Source organism: Octopus sinensis, linkage group LG6, assembly GCF_006345805.1.
Source record: "Octopus sinensis linkage group LG6, ASM634580v1, whole genome shotgun sequence".
Taxonomy (NCBI): Eukaryota; Metazoa; Mollusca; class Cephalopoda; order Octopoda; family Octopodidae; genus Octopus; species Octopus sinensis.
The window spans coordinates 12094124-12104123 of record NC_043002.1 but is presented as its reverse complement, the minus strand read 5'-3'; positions in this window follow the sequence as shown (position 1 = coordinate 12104123).

The window sequence follows — 10000 nt, the reverse complement described above, 5'->3', positions numbered from 1 at the left end:
TCCACGTAACCTAAGTAGTAGATATTTACACGAGAGAAAATTAACTACATGTCCGAAGATTGAAAAATTAATGAAGAGCCTTAATAGATTTTCTCACATTACCAGCCCCTTAATCAGAGGTGTTAACGTTAATCTGACCAATCCCAAGGATTAATTTGATTATATACTCAACAAATCCAGTAGGTACAGAGAACCCCTACCTTTAAAATACCTTGTACCAATACAGTTCTATATTTAAGAGATGAGGAATAATGTACATTATTTACACTATTTACATTTGACGGTTATTTGTCAACATTTCGGCTGACATACCCTCCAGCCTTCATCAGGTGTCTTCATCAGGGAAATTTCGAACCTGGGTTCTCATTCCTAAGGTATTTTTTGATGTTATTATTATTATTATTATTATTGTTATTATTATTATTATTATTATTGTTATTATTATTATTATTATTATTATTATTATTATTATTATTATTATTATTATTATTATTATTCAGCTCACAGCCTGGAATCGAACTCGGAATCTTGGAGTTAGTAGCCCACGCTCTTAACCACTACGCCTAGTACTAAAATTAGAACGAATTATTATTACATTACGAATGAGTGTAATTATTTCTTGTCCTAAATGTTGCGGGATTGGCGGAACCGTTAGACTGCTGTAAAAACGATTGTAACTGTATTTGTTCCGAGTCTATTCTAAGGTTTTAATTTCAGATCCCACCATAGTCAGCTTTGTTTTTCATCCTGGACATATTTGATTAAATAAAGGGCCAGTTAAGTTCTTGACTTAACAGTATCAAATAATAACCCTCTCCTCAAATTTATGGAACCGGTACTATTTTGGCAGAAGACATGCATAATGCTTATAGATGACGTCTGTTAACGAGAGTTTAAATGCAATGACAAATGTAGCATCTTGAAAATTCTTCGTATTCAATACGAAGAGTATTTGGATGCGTAAAGATAGCTTCGGGTGCGTTAGTTTTGATATAGTCTGGAAAAGAGGGAACCTCCTCAGTGGTCTTTGCGATGGTGCCGTCTAACAGCAACCTCATATACGTGTTGTGAGACGGATGAAGATCAAAGTTGCGCGATTTAACTGGCAGATTCTCGTCACAAGAGTGCCGGGTGACAATGGAAACGGCATTGATTTCGACACGTATTTCAATTACATAAGACAGAAAGAAAGAAAGAAAGAAAGAAAGAAAGAAAGAAAGAAGGAAGAAAGGAAGAAAGAAAGAAAAGGGATAGGGAAAAAGATAGGGATAAAAGAAAGAAAGAACGAATGAAAGAAAGAAAGAAAGAAAGAAAGAAAGAAAGAAAGAAGTTGGAAAAATATTTTTCCCGTTATTTCGTCAAACTTTTCTCTATCAAATATTTTTATTAGCGTTTCTGGAAAATGCATAACTTTAACAAAACTTCAGAATTACTTTTGAAGAAATTCTCAAAGGGCAATAATTTAGATCAATTTTATGCATAACAAATGCGAATACATTGGACAGAATAAAGAATATATAATGTATTCGCTTTGTTTTTGTTATTTGTGTGATTTTCTTTTTTTTTTTTTGACGAAATATCGCCCAAACTTGCCGCTGTTATCTAGACATTGGGGGAAAACAGAGAAAGTGAAATATATGAGAAGGAATATAATTAAAATTACGATACAGTGTCAACAATCAATTAGTTATATAAAACAAAACGCAACGACATATCTGTAGATGTGTTAATTAGCGATCTTATTTAATGTTATGAATCCCAGTGATGAGTTTACATTTTCACGTGCAGCGAAAATAATATTGTGCAATCTACAGATTATATGCATCAATTCGTAAAAATACATGCACGCACAAACAATCGCAAACATACAAGCTCATACCCACACTGTAGTTTGTGTTATTAACACATCATTCCATATTCAACTCTGCCGTCAATTCTACATCATTCAACCACCAAATCTACATCATTCTACCGTCAATTCCTAACTATCTACTTTTGCTTGCATAATTCCAGTATATGTCTACTTACTGGATATACATTATCTAGTATATATAAATTGCAGTATGTGTGTGTATAATGACTAACGCATACATTTCCACAATTCTCAACCGATTTTCACCTAACTTTACACACACATTACTTATGTCCCAAGGATGGTCATGCATTAAACATTTTGCCCAGAGCTCCCGCGTAAATGGGCGTAAATGGACATAATTTTTTGTAAGTAAGGTTTTCCATACATGTTTAATTTTTTTATTTAAAAATGAAAGGATTTTGTCTATTTCCACTGTCCACCTATATAAATCACAGTATGTATGTGTGTGAATAATGACTAACGCTTACATTTCCACAATTCTCAACCAATTTTCACCAAATCTTACACACACATTACTTATGTCTCAACGATGGTCACGCACTGTAACATTTTGTCCAGACCTCCCGCGTAGTGGGACAGATTTTTCTCTGTAGGGTCTTCCATACTTTTTAAATCTTTTTAGAAAAGTGAAAAGATTGTCTATTTAGTTCCGCTGTCCACCTATGACAATGCTTCAATTGACTAGGAACACTGTACACGATGGAATATCCAATACCAAACTAAATCTACATATTTAAACTGCATTAAACTTTGGCAAGCTTACCTTTACCTATTCCGAGTCACTTGAAAGGTGATGTTCTCTTCCCTCTCTTATATTTGTTGATACCTTTGTTTACCTTTCATACCTTTGTTTCACTTTAAGGATTCTTATTTACCCATCCATTATGATATTTCGACTATTGTGCATAATTTCAAATACGTTTTAGCATTGTCGTTCTCGCCCTTTTTAAACAATCACCTATGGTTCGTCCCCCAAAAATCAACCTTTAAATAAGAGTTTGTTCCACTAGTAAAAGCTACACGTATCTTACAGAACGCTGCATACCAATTTAACTTTATGCCACATTTGGTGTTAGTTTATGCGCAGGCAATATGAGAAGAGAGAATAAAAGGATTTTTGTTAGCTTATATCTTCGAAAAAAAAAAATAGCCCCCTTTGCTGTTGAAAAAAATAAACTCGCAGATGGGAAGTTTCAACGTCTTCCTTCAATTTCCTTACATTTACACCATTTATATGGCTGTTTCTGACAAGAAATTTAACTTTCATGTAAAACAACTATGTTTTGTAGTCATTATCTGTACTTTACTCCCAAAATACTTCAATAGTTCTACTTTACATCGCTTGCAAACTTATATGTTCTATGATAATCAAAGTGCAAAGGCCTCCACAATAACCAGCCTTCAACTTCATTTGCCGTTCCTAGGTTAATCGGAAACTTAGATTGCCGAGTTACTCATAAACCTTCTCGGTAGTTCAAATTTTTTTGGTGAATAAAATACCACCAAAGCAAAACGTCCGGAGAAAGGGTGCGTTTGCTACTGTATAATATAATTAGGAACATTAACAATGACACCCGTTCCATCGGAAGATGCCTGTGTGCAGCTGCAATCTCATAATATTTAACTTGGGCAAGAGTCTTCTACTATAGCCTTGCACCAACCAAAGTCACTTGACTGGATTTCGTAGACGGAAACTGAAAGAAGCACGTCGTATATATATGTATATGTGTGTGTGTGTGTGTGTGTGTGTGTGTGTGTGTGTGTGTGTGAGTGTTTGTATGTGTGTGTGTGTGTGAGTGTTTGTGTGGGTGTGTGTGTGTGAGTGTGTGCGTGTACTTGTGTCTGCGTTTGACCCCTGCCACTGCTTGACAACCCATGCTGTTCCGCATAGAATAAGTACCAGGCTTACAAAGTATAATTCCTGGGGTTGATTTCTTCGAATTAAGTGCGGTGCTCCAACATGGCAGCAGTGAAATGACTGAAACGAGAGAAAGAAGAGAAGAATAAATGTAAGTGTAGAATATATATATATATATTTATTTATTTATTTATTATATATATATAATATATATATTTATTTATTTATTATTATATATATATATATATATATTATATATATATAATTTATTTATTATTATATTATATATATATATATATATATATATATATATATATATATATATATATGAGAGGTATTAGTATCCAGAAGACCCAAGGGGGCAGCTAAGGCTATGTAAGTGCTACGAGGGGACCGTAGTTAGACTCTCGGTTCGATACTATTACGAGCGAGGAGTTTAATGTGGGTCTTCTGTGAACATGTATATGTTAAATAAGATGATACAACAAACCAAGGTTGCGTGGAATTTATAAATTCCCCACAGCCTTGGTTTTGTTGTCTCATTATACACAAACACGCACACACACACACACAAACACAGACACACATATAAGTATACTCACACACTTATACACACATGTGTGTGTTGTATATATACATCTCTCTCTCTCTCTCTCTCTCTCTCTATATATATATATATATATATATATACACAAACACACTCATACATACATATATGTATGTATATATACATACATATATATATACACATCATACACACACACACAATTATGTATATACATATGGTCTTTTATTTTTTTATTTGTTTCAGTCATTCGACTGCAGCCATGCTGGAGCACCACCTTTAGTCGGGCAAATCTGCATAGAGACATATTCTTCACATGCCTGGTACTGGTTCTATCGGTCTCTTTTCTCCCGAACCACTAAATTATCAAGCGATGTTGGGGGAACAAGCACAGGCATACATACACACACACACACACACACACACACACACACACACACACACACACACACACACACACACACACACACACACACACACACACACACACCTATACGACGGTCTTCTTTCAGTTTCCGTCTACCAAATCCACTCAGTAGGGTTTGATCGGCCCGAGGCTATGGTAGAAGACACCATGTTGCTGCAACGCGAACTTGTGTGAGTGTGTATGCGTGCTGCGTGTTTATGTGTGTGTGTGTGTGCATGTGTGTGAGCGCGCCTATGCTACCTTTAATGATAAAGCAATTCTCCGTTTTATTGCATAGTCTTACTTCCTCTGAAATGAAAGAAAAATGAAAAAAAAAAACATTAGGCGTGGAATTCCATCAGCTATTGTTTGCCATGGACTACAAGAACTGGTTAAGGTTTCACTAAGACTCAAACTGTAACAATTGCATGGCTAAACTGCTTTCTGCGGTATATATCTTCGCTACCCGAAACAGCTGTCACAAATGATAATTATTATTCCAAATCCTCTGATGTTTGTTGATATTCTTAAAGAGATAAACAAATAAGCAACCCATCACGCTTTATCGCCACCATCATCACCATCAATCAAATGTTATATATCTCTTTACGAAAGTGATCCGACAAAGATTACTCTAGAATATCTACAGCTTCAATAACAATCGCAAGAAGAAGCAAAACTGTGAGAGGGTGTCGAAACATATCTGCTCCTCCACTCCGGTCGACAGCTGATGCAGGTAATGTCTCGCAGTGCAAAACTGCAAATAAATAGCATACACCCCCACCCACACACTCACAAATGTAATCTCTTTGTATCTCTCTCTCTCTCTCTCTCTCTTTTCCTCTCTCTCTCTATTTCACACACACGCGCGCAAATGGGACCGATATAATAAGTAAAAGATTCAAGAAAAAATGAGTATTGGAGTCACTTGGTTCAACTACAACCCTCCAATGTCGTAGCTCCACATGGCCGCGGTCATATCACTGAAACAAGTAAAACAATAAAACGTTATATAATGAAGGTGCATGGCTCAGTGGTTAGAGCGTCGCGCTCACAATCATGAGGTAGCTGGTTCAATTTCCGGGATCGGGTTTTGTATTGTGTTCTTGAGCAAGGCACTTTATTTCGCGTTCTTCCAGTTCACTCATCTGTAGAAATGTGTTCCGATGTCTCTGGTGCTAAGCTGTATCTGTTGTTACCTTTCTCTTGGCATGGGGAGGGGTTTCATGCATGGGCGACTGCTGATCTTCCATAAGCAACTTTACCCGGACTTGTTCCTGGGAAGTGGAACTTCCTATGTGTAATCCTCTGGTTTTTACCTATATACAGAGGGAGGTCTTTACCCATGTACGGAAGCAGCATATTCTAAATGGTTAGAAAATTTTCCTCTCATTCATGAGGGAATGGTTTCAGAGAATGGCAGTTTGAGAAAATATCGTCGCCATAGTCTCGAGTCGCCTTAGGTATTCTGTATAAGATTGACGGAAATAGCTTATATCAGTGCTACTCAAAGTGATGCTCCGCGGACCGATACCTGCCCGCTAGCCACCAGCTGCCGGCACGCGGCGAGTTTCCAGAAAATAATGAAACATTATAAAATGTTTATAACATGCTTATAAAATGCCTATGAAATATTGTATGATTTGTTTACAAAATATATAATATAAAAGAAAATTGTCAACTTTTATTATATTCATTATATATATTGTTTCCGGTATTAAATAATATTACTAAGAATTATTGCCGGTCTCTGGCACATTGGAAAAGACAACTGGCAGTACGTCGCATCAGATAGTTTGAGAACCACTGGCTTAGATGATTGCCGAGGTGTGTCAGACGCGCAGCCTTCTAACAATTCTGATCATGCTGAATCCGCCTGAGGATTTACGTTAAGAGTAGACATGTTGGGAATACTCAACCATTTAAGCTATAATTTTAAGTGGAAATGTTTCGATGGAAATCGAATCATTGTGGTGGGAAGTGATGGAGATGAGATTTTACGAGCGCGCGCACCCTTCTCACACATAAACACACAATCATACAGAACACACGTGTATATACACGAATATTCACGCACAAACACACGCATACATACACACAGACACTCGCAGGTATAGCATACCCTACAAACACAGATACTTGCGCAATTATACAAGAATATACATACATACATACATACATACATACATACATACATACATACATGCATACATACATGCATACATACATACATGCATACATGCATACATACATACATACATACTTGCGTAAGAGTGTGTGCGTGTGTTTGTGTTTGTGTGTGTGTGTGCATATAATTATATAAATATACATGTGAATACGTCTGTATATGTGCGTGTGCTTGCGTGTGTCTGTACAGATAAATACCTACATAGCTATAGAGGTAGATAGATATATATATATAGATAGATAGATAGATAGATAGATAGATAGGTAGATAGATAGATAGATAGATATATAGATAGATAGATAAATAGATAGATAGATAGATAGATAGATAGATAGATAGATAGATAGATAGATAGATAGATAGATAGATAGATAAAAAGATAGCTATATATATTTAGAGAGAGAAAGAGACGGACAGATAGACAGACAGAGAGAGAAAGCGAGAGACTGACAGACAGAGAGGGAGATGTATTCATATATATATATATAGAGAGAGAGTATTACACACACGCAGAAATCTATCTCGAGAAATACACACAGATACATAGAGAGGATACAGCATTCGCTCAGTAAAATATTGTCTGAGAACTGCGAATACAGTTACTGTCAAGGCCGCCATGACTTGGATCCTGCATCTCTCCTTATCTGATCTCCCCTACATTTTCAGCTTTATCTCTTCCACAAAATTTTATCGTTTCTCTCTCATTGGCTGCTTTGTCTTATCGTTATTATCTCACGTTTACTTTCATCTTGTTCATAATCGGCGAATGCTTGTCGCCTATATCGAGCGCCATATTCATCCCCGCGTATTCATCATGTTCATTCGTGATCATCACGATCAACGTCGTCATAAATTTGATCATCGCGATTACGATCAACATAATCATCATTAGCATGATGATGATGATGATGGTGATGGTGATGGTGGCGGCGGTGGTGGTGGTGGTGGTGGTGGTGGTGGTGATGATGATGATGATGATGATGATCCTGCTCATCGTCCTCATCGTTGTCGTGCAAGCGGTGGTGGTGGTGTTCGTCGTTGCCGTCACCGTCTTCATAGTTAGTGAGCCTTGTCGTACCAACAGTAGACGCCATAATGAAACCACCACTGACATCATTGCCGATGTCATCATCATGATTTCTCATCAACATGATACTGTTGCTGCCTTGATGATGATGACGATGATGAAATAATAATAATAGTAATAATAATAATAATGATAATAATAATAATTAGAAATATTGAATTTCTAAATGTCTCAGATATAGTGTTTGTATACTGTCAACTCAATGTGACAGTCCCGTAAGGGAATTACACCACCGCCATTTAGCCCTAGGAAACGTCGACGTCTCCTGTCGGCTTTGACACATTTTCTGTGTCCTTATATTTGCGAAGGGGAGGCAATCACCCCCGCCAGCTGTAGCATCTCAAAACAACGACACTAGCTATTATTATTGGGGCACTTGGAAATGGAATGATATCAAAAGAGGCAAATACGGATATAGATATAATCCCTGAGCACCTCGAATTAAGCGATTTACAAAAACCATACTTACAGGAGCTACGTATTAGCTTCTCTATGCCAACGCAAATTCAATCACTGTATTTTTTTTTCTTCTGAAGATTTCAGTATTTTCATTTGTCATGCATCTCTCCTGTTAGTATTTTCAGATGCAAAACTTTGTCAGCCCTTGTCGTCTCTAGTTGAGACTTGGGTACAACTCGTATAGGTTAAAGCAAAACCCAAACAATGACGACGACGACGTGGAGGAGGGGTGAAGAAGAAAAAGAATGATTTCTGTTATTATTATTATAACAAGAATATAACAAAAGATATGTACGGAAAAACAAATAAATAAATAAATAAATAGATAAATAAATAGATAGCTCAATTAAGGAGCATTCTACGTAGAGCATTTTGGGCAAAACCAGTCAGAAAGAATTCAGGATTACTCTGCTATCGGCAAGACATCAGCGATATTCACTGTCAGCTTTTTACCTCCTACTTGAGAAATCCTTTTCAGACTAGGCCCACTTATTCTCAGTCATTTTGCTATTGTCTTTTATAAATTTGGCACAAAGCTAGTGTTTTTAACAAAAGCGGTGAAAGTCGATTTCATCGAAACAATAACCTCAGTAAGACTTTATTTTATCGACATTGTAAGAAATGCAAAGAATCTGAAGACAAATACTGTCAGATCATTGATGTAGCCATACCAAATGACATGAATGATGTGAATAAAGAGGTTAAGTAAAAATCACCAAGTACTCCGAATTGAAAGTGGAAATGGCAAGACTGTATGGAATGCGAGAGGGTAATGTAAAAGTGATACCTGTAGTGATTAGAGCTTTGGGCTCAATCTCATTGATACCTCAAGACTTCTTAAAGCAACTGCAAATCCCATGCAAGATTGATGTCTTGCAAAAAGCAGCACATTTTCTCCGTCAACTACGGACCCTGCCATGTAGCCGTCTTCAATAATAAAAAAGTAATTTCTGCAATAAGTATAAGGCCTGAAGTTTAGAGGAAGGAATCTAGTCTATTACTTCGACACCATTCTTCAACTGGTACTTGTTTCATCGACTCCGAATGGAGGAAAGGCAAAGTAGATCTCGGAGATATTCAAATTTAGAACGCCAAGACAGAGACGACATGCTGCTAAACATTTCGCTCGGCGTGGGTAACGATTGCGGAAGCGTGCCACCTTAATAAGATCTAAATAATAATACGTCCTACTCTAGGTACAAGGCCTGAAGTTTTAGGAGAGAGGTCTTGGTTGTGATGCATGTGCATGGTATACCTTTATCAAACGGGTAGTCATGATGTGTATACTGGTCTTCGTATTTTTTACTCTAGTGTCACTTTGATGGGATGCACTGCTCTCGCACTCAGTCATAAAAATAATAATAATAATAATAATAATAATAATAATAATAAAATAATAATCCATTTTACTATAAGCCCATTGCCTGATTAGATCAACCTCAGGACGCAACTGGTACTTAATTTATCGACCCAGAAAGGATGAAAAGCAAAGTCGACATCGGCGGATTATGAAATTAAAACGTAAAGACGAATGAAATGCCGCTAAGTATTTTCCCCAGAA